The sequence below is a fragment of the Mustela putorius genome, unplaced genomic scaffold, assembly GCF_011764305.1.
Source record: "Mustela putorius furo isolate JIRA1106 unplaced genomic scaffold, ASM1176430v1.1 tig00003974_pilon_pilon_pilon, whole genome shotgun sequence".
In the NCBI taxonomy this organism is placed as follows: domain Eukaryota; kingdom Metazoa; phylum Chordata; class Mammalia; order Carnivora; family Mustelidae; genus Mustela; species Mustela putorius.
Window position 1 is genome coordinate 10,478,447 of NW_025422117.1, and position 20,780 is coordinate 10,499,226.

General features: G+C 33.4%; 1 long non-coding RNA gene across 1 annotated transcript; it reads left to right on the forward strand.

Moving 5' to 3' along the window:
• Positions 1-14,849: 14,849 nt before the first annotated feature.
• LOC123389456 lies at positions 14,850-15,579 on the forward strand. Its single transcript, XR_006604056.1, has 2 exons — positions 14,850-15,237; positions 15,399-15,579. It is a non-coding gene; the product is annotated as an uncharacterized LOC123389456 (long non-coding RNA).
• The last annotated feature ends 5,201 nt before the right edge of the window (positions 15,580-20,780 follow it).

Consider the following 20,780-nt stretch of genomic DNA (forward strand, 5'->3'; position numbering starts at 1 on the left):
CTACTTGTGATCGCTGTCTGTCAAATAAATAAATAAAATCTTAAAAAAAAAAAGAAAGAAAGAAAGCCTTTCATTCAGAGGTCTCCAGTTTGAAGATTTGATTGTATATCCTACATATTTATCTTTTTTTTAATTGTGTTATGTTAGTCACCAATAAAATACATCATTAGTTTTTGATGCAGTATTCCAAGATTCATTGTTTATGTACAAAACCAAGTGCTCCATGTAATATATGCCCTCCCTAATACCTACAACAAGGCTCACCCATCCCCAGGCACCCCTCCCCTCTAAAACCTTCAGTCTCTTTCTCAGAGTCCACAGTCTCTCATTCTTCATCTACCCCTCCGATTTCCCCCAGTTCACTTTTCCTTTCCTTCTCATAATGTCCTCCATGTTATTCCTTATGCTCCACGAGTGATATCATATGATAATTGACTTTCTTTCCTTGACTTGTTTTACTCAGCATAATCTTCTCCAGTCCCATCCATGTTGATTGTAAAACAGTATGGAGATTCCTCAAAAAATTAAAGATAGAGCTACCCTATGACCTGGCAATTGTATCCTGATGGCTGCTTTATTTGGGAGATTTTAATTAAGGTCCTAGGAAATCTGTACTTAATTCACTGGAAAAACTTTTACTAAGCATCTACACTGCCAAGCACTGACCTAGATTCTGTGGATTCTACTAAATACTTAGAGATTACATCCTCCGGAGTTTTACAATGAAGATGAGAGTGTCAGTTACATACCTTAGGAGCAAATCAAGGAAATTGGATAAAAAATAATGAGAGGCATCTGATGATACATATGTCTCTGACTTGGGGTTCCATATCAATACACTGGAGCTATGTTAAAATAGTTCATAAAGTACTGCTCCAGATGTATATTTAATGCCAAAACACTTAGGCAGAGAGTAAATCAATAAAGAATTCATTTAAAAAGTTCCATCTGAGCATTATTATCCATATGAAGATATTTATCTTTTACAGGATTTACTTTATAGAAGTATTATTAATTTAGAAAGTAAGTATAAGGTGTTGCCTCAGAAAAACTTTATCATTTGAGAGCCAAGGAATACATAAAGAATTCTTTTATAACTAGACTTACTGTGGTGAGCATTTAGCAATGTATACAAATATGGAAACATTACATTGAATATCTGAAACTAATATAAAGTTATATGTCAGTTTACCTCAATAAAAAAGAAAATGATAATAAAAAGAAAAATAAATTAGTTTTATGCCAAAAAACAAAACAAAACAAAAAAGGAGGTTAGGCTACCCTTTTTCCTACCATTTTTTTTTTCATGTCTTTGGTTTGAATGATAGAGCAGATCTATCTTATTTTTATAATGTTACATTGACAGTTTTTCTAATATTTAAAAATATATTTAGGGGCACCTGGGTGGCTCAGTGGGTTAAAGCCTCTGCCTTCGGCTCAGGTCATGATCCCGGGGTCCTGGGATCAAGTCCCACATCAGGCTTTCTGCTCGGCAGTGAGCCTGCTTCCTCCTCTCTCTCTCTCTCTCTGTCTGCCTCTCTGTCTACTTGTGATCTCTGTCTGTCAAATAAATAAATAAAATCTTAAAAAAAAAACCCTATATATATATATATATATGTATATATATATTTAAAGTGTATGCTCCTTGTTGCAAAAACAATTATATGCATAACCTCCTACTATTTTACAAATCAAGAGCTCCAAAAAATTTATTTTCCTTGCCTATTCTTTTATATTTTGTTAAACGTGTATCAAATTCTAACTCCCTTTGACTAATTTTATTGCCTATTCTGTCTCACATATTTGAGGAATTCATTCTCAAATATGATCCTTTTAAATTTCATAGCTATATTATCAGAACTATCTAATTTTAATTAGAAGTTTTACTGGATAATCTCTTAGCATTGCTCCTTACATCCAATGTCTTCCCCTTGATTCATTTTTTGTTTGTTTGTTTTGTTTTGTTGGAGCATTACTACAAATAACATTTTTTTCAACTACCTGCTGCCTATGTAACATTGGTTTTATTTTGTAGTTATATATTGGTATAGAATTCTGTGATTAAATCCTTTTATTAAATTGTAGACATTACTCCATACTCCTTTATCATCCAGTTTCACAACTAAGAATTCATTTCTAAGGATCCTCTTTTTTCTCTTGGATTTTATTTGCAGTTTGGAATTTGGGAGGAAATTGTATTAATATTATGACTATTATCAAAATGAAAGTGGATAAAAGTAATATTAACAAGTACTTAATGGGTAATACTAAAACTTCTGTCAGTCACTGTTTTATAAGTTTTATATTGCATTAATTCAAGTAATCTTGATAATAACATAATGAAGTAAGTTCTATTTTTATAAACATTTCAAATAAAGAAGCTGAGCAAAAGAACTTCTTATTTTTTTAAGGGTACATGCCAGATAGCAGGGAAGGATATCAACATTCAATTTCCTAAGCATATGTGATATTAATTCAGTAATGTACTTTTTAGAATTTCATTGTAAGTGTGTGTCTGTGGTGACTAGAATGTCCAGGTAAGATTGAATGAGGAGATGGTTTTAATATGAAGGTGTAAGGAGGGATGGATTTAAGAGTATATTATATAATTCAATAAAGATAAATTCACTGATGCAGTGGAATGGTTTTTATACTTGAGTGTACAAAAATCACCTGGAATTGCTGTTTTAAAAAATACAGATTTCTCTTGAAATTTTGTTTTGCTTTGTTTCAAGATCTTATGTATAATAGGGAATTCTCTTTTTTAACAAGTTTTCTAAATTTTTTTGATACCTATAGTCCATGGAGGACACTATGAGAAATAATATGCTAGTATTTGAACTCTGATTGAATTCTTAGTCCAAGGAAGTGAGGTAGAGGGGATCAAAATAAACATAATTTATCTCACTGGCAAATCACATCTACATAGAAAATAATGATAAATACAGTAGAAATCAGTTCTCGTTTCATACATTTTGCATTTACTTGAATGTGAGCTCACGGTAATATTTATGCCATTGCCATACACTTAGTATCTAATATTATCTTACCAGATTTTTTCCCATTTCTTTTTTTTCTTAAGATTTTACTTACTTATTTGACAGAGGGAGAAAGATAGCCAGAGAAGGAACAAAAACAGGGGGAGTGAGAGGAAGGAAGAAGGAGACTTCCCACAGAGCAGGGAGCCTGATGCAGGGCTCAGTCCAGAACCCTGGGATCATGACCTGAGCCAAAAGCAGTTGCTTAACAACTGATCCACCCAGGCGCCCTGATTTTTCCCATTTCTAACCCATGATTTACCTATTTATTCCAACTCTCTAAAAACAGTCTCAGTTCTTATCATAGACCTATATTCCAGCATTATAGTCAAGGGTTTTTTTTTTTTTTTTTTTGTCTGTTTTGTTTTGTTTTTCCCTAAGTACAAGGATACAGTTTTGTGAATAATGATGATTCTCTTTTGTTATGAAAAGAGCATTTATTCTCTCTTACTGTTTTCAGAGTTCTCTTAGTAACACCCTGAATCATTCAGTGAGATCACATGGGCCAATGAAATCCTGAACCGATTATTTCTACTTTATAATTTAAGAGTTTGATTTAAGTATAATTTTCGAGGAAGAATATAGTCAGGTCAAAAAAGGCAACAGTGTGATATTGCTTTCAAAATTTAAGATCATTTTTTGATTAACAATGGTAATATGTGCAGACTGAAAGAAAAGAAGTTCCAGTTTGTTGAAGTCATTGTGTTCTGCCCTGATTCCCTTGGCAGGATTAGTTTAGATCTTCTGCCTGGGAACTTGGTAATTATGTCTATGATGGCAATTATCTTATTGCACTATGATATTTTTGCTTAATGACTGTTCTGTACTAGACTATATGCTTCCTCAGGGCAAGGCATATGTCTTATTCATTCATTCAGTCAGTCAGTCAGTCAGTCAGTCAGTCACTCATTCATTCAATTAAAATGTGTTTGAGAATATTCATCAGAAACAACATACAAAATATATAATAAAATCGTGACACAAAATGAGGGCACATTTTTAAAAAAGTAATGTTGTGTGCTCTAAAAATGTAAACTGTAGTAATTAGAAGAGTTAATCTTTTTTCTATTTGCTGTGATGATTAGCACTTTGGTGCCTACTAAAATCTCAATAAATATTTGTTTAATTAGGTATTCTACTATATCCCCAGAATAAATAATTTTTAAAACACACCTTTCAAGAATATTCTTCAAATTAATACAACTATAAAGTTACATCTGTGGTATGAAATTAAAAATATTACCTAAAATATATTCCATATTTTATTTGTAGTTTTGGAAAAAAACCACAAAAAAAAAGAGATGGTCATTTCCAAACCTGACTTTGCATAAAATAAACTGGAGAATGTTTTAATAATGCCCCAACTATAAACACTGCATCAGATTCTCAAGTCATATAACAGACAATACAGGAAACAACAGCAGCTCCAGATGAATAAGCAATTATCTACATTACAAAGTTTTTTTCAGATATTTTCCTCAAAGCATGGAATATTTTGGTTGCTTAATATTTCAAATTGTGAAATAGATTGCAATAGATTGCTATAGATTAAATGTAGTATAGATTTCAAGACTCTGGTTTTTGAGAACAGGCTAATGATAAAGTTTATTCTTAAAAGTTTACATTCTCAAAGACCCACAAAATATAGTGTAAATAAACAAATTTGCATAAGGAATGGCAGTTAGCAAATAACAGTCAGTAGCATTTTTATATTATCTTCACTTACTCTTCAGCTATCTCTACCTACATTCAGAAATGAGTTTCCAGGACACTTATATTATAAATGTCCTATGGCCTCAGTTATGCACTATTATTTACTTTGTTCTTCTCTGTCTTCTCATGGTAAAGTTCAAATAGAAATTCACCTGAATGTATGAATTGTCAGAATAAATCACCTCACAGTTGTGGTGCATTCTTCATTTTTAAATCATAGAATTTAGAACATAACTTGTGTTAAAAGAAAAAAAACTACAATATCGGTACAGATAGATCAAGTTAATCTGCTTTAACAAACAATCCTAACATTTCAGCAGCTTCAGAATAAAACATTTGTTTCTTCATATTCTAAACCCATGGAATATAGACAACCAGGGGCTCAGCTCTTAGTCATCCTCATGGTTATACCAGGCAAAGGCTACTAGAGCAGCCACAATGTGGAAACTGGCTAGACTCTCTGCTGGTGGGAAAAGAAAACATGAAGAAAAGCACATTTATCCTCAGAACATCTGCCTTAAAGTGACAGTTATCACACTTGAGTTCAATTGGGATCAGGGAACGATGTGTTCCTACCATCCACTGAAAAGAGAGACAAAATAATTGTGAACAATCAAAAATGACCACTGCAGGTAGATTTCAACATTTATCATGATTTAGTTAGAGTTGACTATTCTCAGAAACCCTTTGTTTTAATTTAACTCACATTATTTTTAGCTGGTGAAACCTATCTTAAAACCATTTAAAGAAATCTTTACAGCTGTAAAATAAACTGCTTCAAAAAATCTACACTTTAACTGAATTCTTTGTCCAATTTGTATTCAGAAAGTAAAGGGTCCAAACTGATGGAACCACATGGAGGTCATATTTTATTGTAAGAATAGGTCACATCGATAACTTATATGTAAATAATACTGAACATTTTTTACTTATATTTATTATGTTATTATTCTTTACTTAAAAGTGGTAAACTGAGTGAGGGGTGCCTTCCTTGAAAATTATCCTTCTAAGAACAATACATCAATTTTAAACATTTCTGAAGAAGAGCATTAGAATAAGAAAAAAAAATACTTTGTGCCTTTTAAATGTGTAAGATGTAAGCAAACACGAAGGTAACAAGAAGGTTGTCATTATTGGTCTTGTAATTAAAGAACTATTTATTGTGACCTTCTATAGTCCAGTGGGTCTAACTGACAACATTTTGAATCAGAAATTTAAAAAAAAATTACACTCTTCCTAATCTTAGGAATGAAATATTATATCTGAAAAGAAAAAGCATTTATTAGGAATTATAGTGCCTGTGACTGTCATTTGAATATTATTTCATTTGTCCATGAAATAATTTCCTTTAGGTATCTGATAGGGTGATCACAAATTCAATTTCCACAGGACAATATAACATTTGTTGAATTTTAAGAGTTTATTTCATTAATTTTTAAATATTCTTTGTATGCTTGTTTGTTTCTTAATGGGAAATTAGAAATAACATTTTGTAAGATAACATTATCCATTCTCAGACATACAGGATTATTAAATTTATTAAATAATATCTTTTTGAAAAAATTGACATAATTTGATGTACCTTTGTATCACAGACTGATGTGTTTGGTGATAAATATTCATAAACTAAAATTGGGTTAATGAGACTTAATAAAGAACTATATCCATTAGAGTCCTAATTTAGTTCCTTATAAGTAGAGTCATTTAATAACCTTAAGGAGGGTCTTGAGTATATTTTATATTTAAATATTTGTGAGAAGAATATCTGATAAAAATATGTGCAAATAATCCATGTGGTTGTAGAAAATAAAGACATTATTTATTTATAAAGGACTGTCAGTACTAGCTGCATTAAAAAAAGGAGATCCTACTACAAACAGCAATAGCTTAAAAATGGCAGTTGGTTATAGACATTCTACTGGATTTGTCTAAGGGTTGTATCTAGTTTAAAGATACCATCCTTTCTCTGTATCTTTCATTTAAACAAAAGCACATAGAGGTCTTACACATAAAATTTATTTTAGAGTACTGGAAAACTAGGGGGAAAGGGAGTCATTTTGTTTTATATTAGAAAATATTAACTTTCCTATAATAATTTATGTAAATAAATTCTGTGGAATACTTTTAATACCTGGCAAAGTGCATCAACCCCTAGAAGTAAAATAGAAAATGCCTTTATAATTGAATGGAACAAAGGCTCCTATAAATGACTTTTACCAGGAACAACCTAAAGCTATGCATCAATTTGCACTAAATTAATTCAGTCCAGATGAGAAATCATGTAAAAACTTAAGCATTTACTTCATGGCCCATTACATCCCAGAGGTGAAGATAGATCTGTATTATTGTGTAACAGTATGAAATATCTGAAACTCCAAAACCTGCATTTTATTTCAATTTTAATGAACTGATAATAATATTTATAAGTATAAATTGATAGAGTCTATTTTCTTCTCATTTTCATTTGATAAAACAGTTCTTCCCAGGTTAATTTTAAAATGCACAGTCTCTCTTCAGTGTTCCAGCCTATGTGTCAACCAAGGCAGATACATCAGTATTAATTCTTTTTTTCAGTGTTAAATGTTATCTGTAGGCAGCACACTAAGAAGAGACGGAAGGCACATTTCCTGAGCACTCACAGTGTGCTCTGTCTATGCTGGACACTTGGCATGTTCCATTTTCAGACTGATCTTTGGTGGTAGGTGTGATTATTGCAGTTTTACCGATGAGAAAACAAACTCTAGACTATTAAATAATGTACTCAGGATAACATGACTGATTAAATGCCAGGAATGCTTTGAATATGTGTGTGATTCTGTGTAAGCCCCTCTAGACTGAAAAAAATGAGAATTTTAGTTTAGTTTATTTTTATTGTTTAGAAGAAACGCCATGTCTTCTTGGATGGTGCCTTATTGTTCTTATTTCATATGGTTTGCCTTTTCCCTAACTCCCATTAAACTCTTCTTTCATGGCGATCCCATAGTTTATGTCGATTACACATCTGGGCACTTGAGTGTACTTAAGGGCTTTTTTATGCCCTTGTATCCGTTCCTAATCTTTTCATAGTGATGAAGTCCCAGAACCTAAGTCAGGTTCGGTGGGGTAAGGAGGTTCGGAGCTGATGACTAAAGAAAGAATTCTTAAGACGTCGTTGGTGCAAAAGGTGATTTATTAGAGCACAGGGACAGGGCCCGTGGGCAGGCGGAGATGCGGCTGCCCCAGGTTATTAGGAGTGGTTGGTTATATACACAGGAGTTGGGTAGGTGAGGACAAAGGGGTGTTCAGAAGGGCTGTTGGGGCAAAGAATACTATCAGGATATTGAAGGCTTAGTTGCTATCAAGTAAAGACAATTGGAAGTCTGGTGGAATGTTACATTCCTGCTATCAAGCATCTTTGTTAATGAGATTTAGGTTTAGAAGAAATTTAACTTTATTTACTTTTCCTTCTACCTCCACCTCCTTCAGTTTTTATGGAGGGGAGGGTGACATTAGGCTTGAGGAACTGAGTTCTGTGTCTTTGGAAATTGGGCTATTGATAAGCTTACTTCTTTGTTGTAATCTCAAGGACATTTGCAAACCAAGGGAGACTCCTGTCTTGCAGGATTGTGATCTCATCAAGTTAACTATTTATCGTTTTATGGCAGTCAGGGGTGCCTGAGGAATGCTACACCTATGGAGGGGAGCGGATGAAAGGGGGGGGTGCAAGGCGCCAGCTCTTGCTTTGTCCTCAGCCAGCCTCCTGCTATCTCATCAATAGGAGTAACTCTTGGCCCTCCAGCAAACTGGAAACACTTCAAGGGCAGATGCAGAGAGTATTTGTTTTTTAAGATTTTATTTATTTCTTTGACAGAGAGAGAGAGGGAGAGAGAGGGCACAAGTGGGGGGAGTGACAGGCAGACTGAAAAGCAGACTCTTCCCTGAGCAGGGAAAGTAAAGGATCCAAATTGATGGAGCCACATGGAGCTCATATTTCATTGTAAGAATGAGTCACATAGATAACTTATGTGTAAATAATCTTGAACATTTAAAATTTATGTTTATTATATGTTATTTTTTATTTAAAAGTGATAAACTGCAGTATACATGTGGTTGACTGATCTATTCTGATTAATTCTTAGTTCTCATATTCACAAAAAGGTGTGTGTGGCCTCAAGTTGTGTAATATATTGACAAATATGTTGAATGTGTATTCAGAAATGATTGTCATATCCCAAATTATCTTCTTTCAGTCCCTAACATAATATTATCAGTCCCACTTCAGAAACCATAATGACATTGTTTCCTATCATTGCATTACTAGCAAAAAAAAAAAAAAATCCTCTTTTAGGCAAATATTCTTTGGTAAAGCATGCCGGAAGAAAATTACACTGTGCTTCCATCTCTAATTTCATATATGTGAGCATTGTGACCTATAGAAAATATGTAATAATATTGGAATTAGCCTATCAATCTGGAAAGTTCGAGCAAAAAGTACAGACTTAGCTTAATCATAGAAACGGCTTTAAAGATTCATGGGAATGGCATCCACTAGCTTTGAATATAACTATCAGTTGATAGAGACTTTAGTGGATTTTATTTTTCAAAATCATACTAAAAGAATTTCAACAGAATTACTCATTTCCAAAGCGATCTTTTACATCCAGTTTATCTGCTCTCCGATTCCAAGTCATACTCCTTAGTTCTTACCTTTATAATAGAGAGGAGGGCTGTGCACAGAGTAGTTTGAAGTTAGGAGTTTAGAATTAAGCAGACTTAGATTGAATCCTAGTTTCAATGGAATGCTTAGATTTTTGTAAAAATTGAATTCTTTTTTCTATACATGAGGATATTAATACCTACTTCATAGGGCTGCTGGCACTATCAAAGGAAATGATTGATGTAAAGCACTCAGCAGTACTTGGTGCATGGTAAAATTTTTTAAAAATAGCTTTATTTTTTTCCCCCTGCTTTAAGATGTATGTATTCTAGGTCCAATTTTTTCCATAAGGAGATAGCATCTCCCTTAAAGCTTTTCCTATATGTCTGGTAAAAATGTCATTTTCAAGGAGTTCTCTCAATACTGGATTTTAAGGTTTCTCTCTGAATGACCTCTCTGAATTGTAGTTTTCTCTTTGTATAACCAGGATATCAACAACACCCTCATATGGTTATTGTGGAAATTAGAGAGAATAAAGAATGCAAAATGTATTATAATATTTGCCAAATATAAAGTACATAGAGACATTTTTATTTTATATTATTAAGACAGCAACAACCAATGGTCTCTTCTTTTTTCCATCTGTGCTCCTTTCTCCCCCGCCCTCCCTCTACATATACAGCCTACTAATGAGGGAACAGAAGGCAGGCTGAGGATAAAGCAGAAGTTGATGGGCCACAACCCACCCCCCATGGGATATATATGACATTCCTCATGCACTCCTGGCTTCCCTAAAGCTAAGGAAAGGAAAAACAAAGAGTTAAACTTACAGAGATCACAATCCTGCAAGACCAGAATCTCCCACAGTTTACATATGTTTTAGCAATCCACAAGAACAAAGCATTTCTGTCAATAACCTTAGCTTCCAGAAGGGAATGTAGATACATTTAAATGTCCTTATAACCAATAGCCCACTGACAGATAATTGAAGACAGCAGAGTGTAATATTCCTCCAGGAAGTTCCCAACTATTGTAATGTTAATGCCTTACTAGAGTGGTAAACCTTAACTTGACAATGGCAAGGCCTTGGGTATCTAGTAGGTCCTCTTTAGCATGTGAAAGTTCTTTCAAAACTCCTCCTTTCAAAAACCCTCCACCAACCCCTTAGTACATAATCAACCACCCCAGACAACCCTGTTGCAGCCACTCTTCATGGCCATGGGTACTGTCCCCTTGCTTTAATAAACTACCATTTTGCAACACAGACGTCTCAAAAATTCTTTCTTGGCTGCCGGCTCTGGACTCCACCCCACTGAACCTCACCTATATTCCAAAACCACATCATTACCAGTCCAGTTTTCCTGACAAAGGGTCACAAATACTGCTGTGTATTTTATTTCAGGTTTGAAGGTGAGTAGGAACAAACGTGTATTTTTTTTTCAGTTCCTAAAAATTGGTTCTCTTAAGCAAAAAAATACCTTTTGCTACTAATATATAAATTTTCCACCATATCTGAATTTGGCCAACTCATTTTGTCTGATGGGAGTAAGGATGATGAACTTTTGGATATAGGTGAGGTCTGGAAGAATTCTTGAGATGTCCCTGGTGCAAAAAGGTGATTTTATTAAAGCGTGGGGGCAGGACCCATGGTCAGTAAGAGTGGCTGCCCCGGGGGTTGTGAAGAATGGTCCATTATATATTTGCAAGTTGGGAGGGGTCAGGGATAACAGGTAAGTCTCTAAGGAATTTTGGAAGCAAGGTTTCCAGGAGCTAGCTGTTGTTGGGAAAAGGTCATTTATTACCGTCTAATAAAACCTTAGTTATGAGACCCTTCAGATGTATATCAGTGGGCCATATGCTTGGGGATGACTGCCAGCACGTATCTTGGAAGGTTTAGAAATAAAGGAAGTTTCCAAGGAATTTTTATATGTTAAAGTAGACTTACAGAATTCTGGTTGGGGTGGGAGGCAGTCAGTCTAGGATTGCCTTTTGCCATTGGCAAAGTATTAAGGTGGAGGCAGTTGAGTTCCTAGAGGAATGTCACTGCCTTTCCAAGGGCTTGTCAGTGGGCTCTAGATAATAAGGAAATTTAATGACTTTTCTTCTGCCTGTTTCTCATATCAAAGAGGACATAAAACTTGATCATCCTAATTCCTTTGGTAAATCATTTATACCTCAAACATTCACTTAAATCACAACATACGTTTTTTGCAAGTCAAATGTGATTGACTTTAACTCTCACGTTTAATGACATATATTGAGTTCAGGGCCTACACTAGATTTCTAATAATTTCTGCGGTGGTTGGGATACATTTACTGTCTTGTCTTGATTAATACATCTATAAGTTTGTACTACCCTGAATTAATTTAGGGTGTGAATCATCTCATGATCCTGCGCATGAAGTTGACCCAGTCATGAAACTACATAGCTTCCCCTGATTATCTACATATCTGCCAACTTTCCATTTGCCAAACTTGATCCTATTTCCAGCTACCCTGAAGCATGAAAGACAGGAAGAGGAGGTGGGGAAAAGATAAGAGTAGAGCTGTGATACTGCTAAATCACTTAGCAAATAACTTTACAAAGTGAATGTTCCAGCAACTTACCATTTTAATGTTGTTGTTGTTTTTCTTTGTCTCCCTGAAACTGGATTCTCATCCTGGAGTGCAGGGGAATTTAGTTCTCTGCTACTCCGCTCCCAATTGCAGCTTCAGGCCCATTTCGGTGTGAATTAAATTAAGGGACTTAACAAAATCCACATTTTTTTTTTTTCAGAGATCCTGCTTGCATAGAAGGCTGCTTTGCTTTTAAATAGAGTAGTGTCATTATTCTTGTAATTTTCCCTTATTTTGAATCCCACTGTTAGGTACCCTATATTTTAATAATAATGTATGGAATATGTTATAGTGGTATATATTATCACAAGGACCTTTATTTTGGATGAAAGGATTTCTTTTAAATTAGAATACATTAATAAATTGGCCTCTTAAAGAGTGAACACAGTGTAATTCCCTCACTGATCCCTTCCTTTAATTTGTTTCTAAGGGTTTGAAAGATAGTTCAGAATGATGAGTAGTGATTAAACTGAGTCTGAGCAAACTGATGAAGAAAATATAAAGAATTCAGTCTTGTCAACAGGCATTAAAATAAGATACAGACCTTTTATGTTGAATTAAGTTAAAGCCAAAAATCTTTTTATAAGTCTGCAGGATGGCTAAGTATTGAATGAAGACAGGAAGTCAAAGTACATCATATTATAGTTATAAGCTAAAACAAACAAACAGAATTTTTATTCTTTTCTGAATAGGAAATATATACTCTAGTGTATGTTACCAGTTATCATATTTTGTCATGGGAATTTGAGATGTATATTTGGATATAGAAAAGACTTAATTGCTCTAAGTATGAGGATCTCTCACTCAGTAAGCTTTTATATTTCTCTTTATATATTTTATATATTCTATAAGGTCTTGCTAGTACCTTCAGAGACAAGTCAATATGTATGAGTGTATGAGAAAAGAGAAACGTCAATAAAGACTCCATAAATTTTTGTCCTCCACCACTGAGATTTTGGAATTCCAATTAACTGACATGGAAAAACTATAGAGGGATTAATTTCAGGAGGAATTTTGGTTTCATTTGAAATTTGGTTTTGGCAGCATTCATTTAACATTTATGAGACATTTAGGTGGCAATAACTAATAGCTGACTATAAGTAGCTATATTTTGATTTCACAAGATGTATAAATTCAAATTTGGGGTGTTTATCAATTATTTTAAAAGACAAGAAACTAAGATCATCAAGTGAGCGAGTTTTAATTAGAGAAGAGGAAGAACTGCATCTGATAAGGAAGAACTAGTTAATGAGGGTAAAATTTATTGCTGTGGGCAACTAAAAAATCTGGTCAAATTATTTAAGAAATCTGCTCGAAAGTTCTAAAAAGGAAACAATGTAGTGAAATATTGCCAGACAAACATATCAGGGATAGTAAGAACCTAGAAAGGTTAAGACTGAAGACAATCTTCTTTTAGGGCTATCTACCAATTCAGAAAGACATACTAAAAAGCAAAAAAATGAGCAGCATTTTGGACAACCTTTCAGGATTAGAGAAACAAGGTCCAAGTTCTGCCATGGAGAAACAGCTACTAATTCCCTATATTTTGAGTTAAGACCCCAAAACTGTATCTTATCTTCAGGCAATTAGGGTAAATGAGCAGTAAATCTCCCCTCATAGAGTCTGAAGCCCAATTTTCAGGATTACTCATCTCAAAGGACAATGAGATGCCAGATTGCTGGCACCCCTCTTTTATTTCCGGAAGCCAGAGTAAATCTCTTCGGAAGAAAATAACCTTATCTCAGACCTCACATACCATTGAAGGAATACAACTCCTGTCTCTCAGTACAAAATAACTACATACTTGAACAAGTTAAAAGACAATGAAAAACAAAAGAAAAAATATATAATAAAAATAAGCCAAAGTAATACTGAATAAGCGATCCAACAAAGATTTTGAAATTACTTTGGTTGGTATATACACTGAGATGTAAAAATATGTTTGAATTTTTGAAAGGGGAATTAAAATTATATAAAGGAACCAAATGGTAATTTTAGAACTGAAAAATAAAATAGCCTAAATTAAGAAATCAACAGAAAAGTTTTACAGATGATTGACAAGCCTCATCTAATTATGTACTTCAACAAATGAAGACTAAAGGAAACAAAACAAATTTTTTAAGTAGCAAGAAAAGGAAATGACCCAGAGTTACTTCTTTCTTTTAAAACCATAACATACAGACTTGTGTCTGTTTTCTCAACCACTATGAAACCCAAAAAAGCAGTGGTAATATCTTTAAAATACTGAAAGACAATACCTCAACCTAGAGTTTTCTCACCAGCAAGAATATTTTTTAAGATAGAAAGATAAATCAATATATTTTCAGAAAGCCAAACCTGAGAAAATTTATTACTAACATTTTTTTAATAGGATATAATTAGGTGGTTTTCAGGCCAAAAGAAAATTAACCTAAAGGAACCTAGGAGATGCAGGAAAACAAAAACCAATGGAATGGTAAATATGAAGGTAAGTATAAACACATAGTGGTTGCATAAAACAATTCTGGCAGTATTATATTTAACATATATCTAATATATATTTAACTAGATCCATATGCCTATATATGCAAATATATATTATATTATAAAACTGGCATATAACTAAGGAGGCAGGAGTGTTCCAAGATTCTTGCACTGCACAGGAAGAGGTAAAATATCAGTTGCTTATTGTAAACTTCTAATCATTTAAGAATGCTAAAAGATTGCATTAAAAGACTTTAGGCTTACAAAAGGGAATTTTTTTTTTTTAATAATAAAGATTAATTAAAAGGGAAGTAGAAAAGAAGAGAAAAAGGAAATTGCTAGGCAGGGAAAATAGAAAACAAATGTTTTAAGGGTAAAATCAATCCCTGATATATTAGTACTTACATTCAATATAACTGAACTGAATGGTGCAATTACTGGACCAAACATGTCAAGTTGGATAAAAAGCCCATTATATTCTCCTTATAAATGGGAGGTTTAAGAAGGATCTAGAAGGTAAATAATATTAACGATAGAGCACACCAAAGAGGAATTGCCTGTGGCCAAGGTTTAGTTAAAATCTTGACTTTTGCAACTATATCTTATTGTCACTCAGCATGGAAATCAAAGTGCTTGAAAGGCTTCCGGTTAATCTTGCTCATCACTGGAAAGAGTTACAACGCTGTACAAGGGGACATGAGCTTTCCTTGGATTTGAAGACCATTGACTAAAAGTCCATGTTATTTGCTCTCATCTCCTTCCTCAGCGTGGGTGAGCATTGCACTTCAGCTTTGATGCCATCCGTTTTCACAGGATTTTATGGCCTCGCAATTTAAAATTAATCACATTGCAACAATGCTGCCTGAAGTTTTAAAATTTTCATATTACATTATCTTTAGTCTCGGTTTTTTTGTTTTTTGTTTTTTTTGTAGAAAGAGTTTAATGTGAAGAGAGGGAGGAAAGGACAAAGACGAAGTAAGGGATGGAGCATTCCGTGAGAAAAGCACAAGGAGCAGGAAGCAGAACAAGTAGGAATGAAGTACAAGGAAATTGCGTAAAATTATGCGGTTGTGAAGAATATTTGTTTTTAAATAAAAGTGGGTTGTATATGGGTTTACTGTTTAATGAGGGAATTATTTCTTGACATTATAGGTAAATATATGTCCTTCTGGTTTTTTAAATACCTAATTTCGAGAAAAATTAGGAGACCAAGAATAATTATAATTTTTCTAGTATAATAAAGTCATTTGTAATTCAGAATAATTCAATAACTCAAGTGGGGAGCAAGATCAGGAAATGCTGACATGTAATAGCAAAGGGCTAAGTTGACATTTCTATGACCCAGGACAGGAGAATCTGGATGAGAAAGTGCCCTTCATTTACTACAACTGTAGCGAGGTGTGTTTGGGACTAGAGCTGCACTTTCTTGAAAATAAAATAAATATTACTAAGCTATCATATGTGATATACTTCATACAGATCCTTTAAGTGGTGACCCTTGATGCTTTGCAAAATTTAGTACCCAAATAAAGTCCTTAAATTGACAAATCAGACTGATGTAGCTATGAATACCGTTAATCTGATGTCTTCTGCTAATCATGTCTGCTGCCCTTTTCCACCATAAGAATATTCATAATAGGCTATAGTTCTCTGTAAATATTATCAAACTTAATATTCTATGTTTAATTTTAAAGGTATTCATAATGAATATGAAAATTGACTCAAGCATTTAAGAAAAAACTTATGAGTTAAGGAATTACACTTTTGTGTGCGTGTGAATCCTGAAGATTCCTTTCTGTCAGGATTTTGAAAACATTCAATGCAGTATCAAAAACTCCTGTAGGAAAAGAAAACAAGGGAGTAGGGTGAAATCTACTAAAACAAGCCTATTTATATCGCCTAGGTTTTGAAGTGACAATAACAAAAGAGAGGTAAATATTTATTATCTAACATGGCTATATTGGATTTAAGATGCCTAGTGAGCATGAAAGTATTCTGAGAAAAGTATAAGAATGTAAGAACCCAGAGTATGAAATGAAACATAAACATCAATTGCATATATTTTCAGTCAACCAAACAAGCCAATTGTTCATCTTTATAGCAAAATAAAAAGGCACAAACACACTTTATTGAGCTCTTATTCTTATTTTCAATAAGGACAGTGATAGAAAATTAGAACAATAAATCACTGATGTTAGAGAGTGCAATATGTGTGTTTTGCGCCAAATAGGAGGAACCACTGTGGGGATGATATATTCTCACTTGTCTGCAATAACTATCTGAGTCAGGGTAATGTGACTAACTCCCCCTCCCTTTCCTTCGTGGTGCTCTGGTCATCCACAGGAGTCCATTTTGGACATTACTGATTTTTTTCAAGGTGATAATTTATTCTAGTCTGAAGTGATCTTAAAGAACCAGGTTCTTGGGGGACTTTTTTTTCTTGTACAAAGAAGATTTGTCATTCTTCTAGAACAATGGAGAGAATTTGGAGATCTGCACCAAGTATTCCAGATATGAAAGGTTAATATATTCCCCTTTCCTAGGGAACAGTTGTAGAGAATGGTAAATTTAACCATCTATTATTTTTTACCTGATTCCATGTTTTTAAATCATTCAACAAGCATTAATTGTGCATCCATAATACAGCAGGCATTGTACAAGATACAAAAATAAAAATAAAAATACAATAAAATACAATCCTAGCCTCCAAGAAATTCAGTCAGTGAACTTCCAACAAATGTTTCACTCAAGTCATCATTAAAATTTTCATCACCTGTTGTTGGATACTATCTAATATTTCTTGAGCAGTGCATATGTGTTAAATATTCAGGTAAATATATCACATTGTTATCTCAACTAAAACCTCTGCAGCAATACTGTAGCATATCTGGGAGTTAAAAGTATTGAACTTGGAGTAATTAGGCAATTTTCTCACATGGATGAATCAAAGGCTTAGCCCAGGGCTAAGTAGTTGCATTGTCTGAACTGTTAAATATATATGGTAGACCCACTGTATACCTAAGTGGTCTAATAGCTGTTTGGGAAACAATTAGAGTAATATACTATGCATAAAATAGGAGGACCTAGAAAGGCAATATAAAGATATAAGATGTTTACCCTTGACGAAAATATAGCACATAGGAATTCCCCCAATGAATAAGTTGGGGTCACACATTCAAAACATATGAATCTATTCAACCAAAAAATCAGGCCTCATTATTTCTTATGGTAAATTTCCAATATGAGAACATGTATTAACCTGATTACCTAGGAAAAATTTTATAGGTCATGGGGTATGAAGAATGTGTGCTATATCATGAAATTTATCGGCTAAGTTGAGTCTTACAAATTTCATTTTACCTCAGTGGTGATTAACAAATATTAGATTACTTGTTTGATTTTATAGGATTGCAGTGGTGTTTATCATTCCATCCAAAATAATCTCATGCATTTATTGCTTTTTTAGAAAGAATTATTATTATAGATGAACACATTTTGGTTAATAGCACTGATATTGCAGATAAAGGTATTTTATTACAGGAACCAGACACGTAAGAACAAGCCAAATAAATTCTGAGTAGCCGTCAGTGTAATCAAACTAATGGCAATTCTCATCTTCTTTGATCTATTTTAGTACCAACTCCTTTAACATTGATGGACAATAACACAGAGTAATGATGACAGGACAGTTAATAAGTTGCCGACTCTTATTTTACTGCATTTTTTCTATTAACGTCCTTTGATCTTAGATGGGAAGACTATTTTAAAACTGTCATTTCTACTGCAGATTAACCTATGTATTTAATGCAAATTCAATGAACATCTCAACGTGATTTTTTCTGTATTAGAAGAAATTGATTTTGAATTTTATCTAGAGAAAATATGCAATAGGTAATAAAATATGATTTGTAGAAGAAAAGCAGTGAGGAGGAACTAGGTTGCTTTGCCATATGTATAAATATACCATAAATGCTAATAATTTTAAAAATGCTCTACTGTGGAGCCATAGATAAAAAAAGAAGTAAAATAGAATAAATTTTCCAAAATTAGATAGGAATATATGGAGATTAAGAATACTTCCAATTAGTTGCACTACTATTTATTATCTACTATGTTTCCATAATTTTCAGGATTACGAAGTGAGGAGCAAAACAAGTCAATGACCTATATAGTAATATTAGAAATTCAAATTAGTAGGGAGGTTGATTATTATTAATGAAAAAGTTGTAGGAAAAATAAACTTAGATCATCATGAAACATACATATATACAAACTCAATTCAGTTGTTGTATTATGTAATCTACAAGACATAGTCTTAAAAATCACATCATTCCTACCATATTTTGTTGGTCAGTGAAGACAGAAGGTCTCACTCAGATTTAAGGGTAGAAAATATGAGATCTACCTCTTAATGGGAGGAGTTGAGTCATATGGGAAGAAGAATATCTGGAAAATACATTTCTTCCACAAGAGTAACTTATAAATGATGAAAATATGCAAAAATGTGCATGCAGTAATTCCATACTTAATGTTCTAGAATATTTATTGCATTAATGATTGTCATTTAAAAATAAGAAATAAGGGCACCTGAGTGGCCCTAGTGGTTAGGTGTCCAATTCGTGACTTCGGTTCAGGTCATGATCTCAGGGTCTTGAGATAGAGCCCTGCCTCTGGCTCCATGTTTGGTGGAGAATTTGCTTGAGATTCTATACCTCCTTCTCCCTCTGCCCCTCCCCCTGTTCACTATCTCACTGTCTCTCTCTCTCTAAAATAAATATTTTAAAAAGTGGGAAATAACATTTTTTATTTGTTATTAGGAGATGGACAAATCAATTAGAGTATATCCATATCATAGAATCTCATGCTATTAAAATACAATATAAATTACTATTTAGAACAATAAAGAATACATGATCCGTTGGTGGAAGAAATGTAGATTACAAAACAGAATTACGATAAGTAGTCTCTCTGCACAAATATTTCTGTAAGTGAACACCCCAACAGGTTAATACAAACTGTTGTATTTTTTTAACTTTGTATTTACATTTTGAGGGAAAAAGCATTACTATAAAAAGGCAATGATCAAAATAATGATTCACATTTTATTCAGTAATAATTTAGGGAATGCAGAGGGGAAAGTTAATACTGATAATGATAGTGCAGATTCTAAAGAATGTTTGGTGTTTTCTCTCTTAATGAAAAATAATAAAAATGAATTGCAAAATATTTGTTAAATGTACAGTTCTGAGATTCACAACTAAACCTACCTAGTTTTATTTAGCATTCCATTGTTGTATTGGGCTCTAAAATTGGATTCCAGTTCAGAAATCGAAATTTTCTGCTTGTTTGCAAACACTGAGAAGTTTCATGTAAAGACATGCAATGTCTTCTTTCTGGCCCAGACTGAATGGGAATATGTTAAGAGAAACGTTATTTCTAAAGCTGTGTTTTTGCATATGAATGTATGGCATTTCAGTTCTTGCTAAGTAGCATGTTCAATGACAATCTTGTTTTTTCTCAGAAAATTGAAAGATAAATGTGTTATATCTCACACGATGAGTGAAAAGACCACTGGGCAAAATGACCCATATTCTATCCTGGTTCTCTTAACTGTATATTGTCGAGCATATTATAACATCACTTGGACCAGTCACCTCGTCTAAGAAACAAATATTTCACAAAATGTGTAGTCTTTTTGGTTCTAAAACAATTCAATTTTCCCCTTTCTCCTTTATAATGGATTTATTAATTAGTCCATGCCATGTGATGTTGCTTTAAGCTTTTTATTTATTGTTTTTGATATACTTTCTAGTATTACTATCATACATTCACATTGAACCTTGTCAATGAAAAAATGATTTACTAATGAAAATGAAAAAATGAGTGAAATACTGAAGCTTAAATTTTGGAACACATGCAGTGTTATTATCTAAGAAAATTATAAGAGTTTATAGAAATTTAGTCCTATATGCATTTGATATGTGGTAAAATCTGCAAATGGAGGTAAATGTTCCCTCAGTCAGGTGCACAGTTAGATTTTCCTGCTCTGGAACAATGCCCTAGCATAAAGAGATTTAGAGTTTAGAGGGTGGAAGAAAATACGAAGGCAGTTGGAATTTGGTTAGAGGCTTCCACACCCCTATCCCATCCATTATCCTGTGAAGTTGTTAACAAAAATTGAACAAAAATAGTCATGCGACAGAGGGAGAGACTTAAAGACTCCTCAGGATATTACCTCTCCACTCCAGTCGCTCTGGTTGGAATCCTCAAATTTCTTAAATCCTAGAATGTCAAGTGATACATTCACATGGATA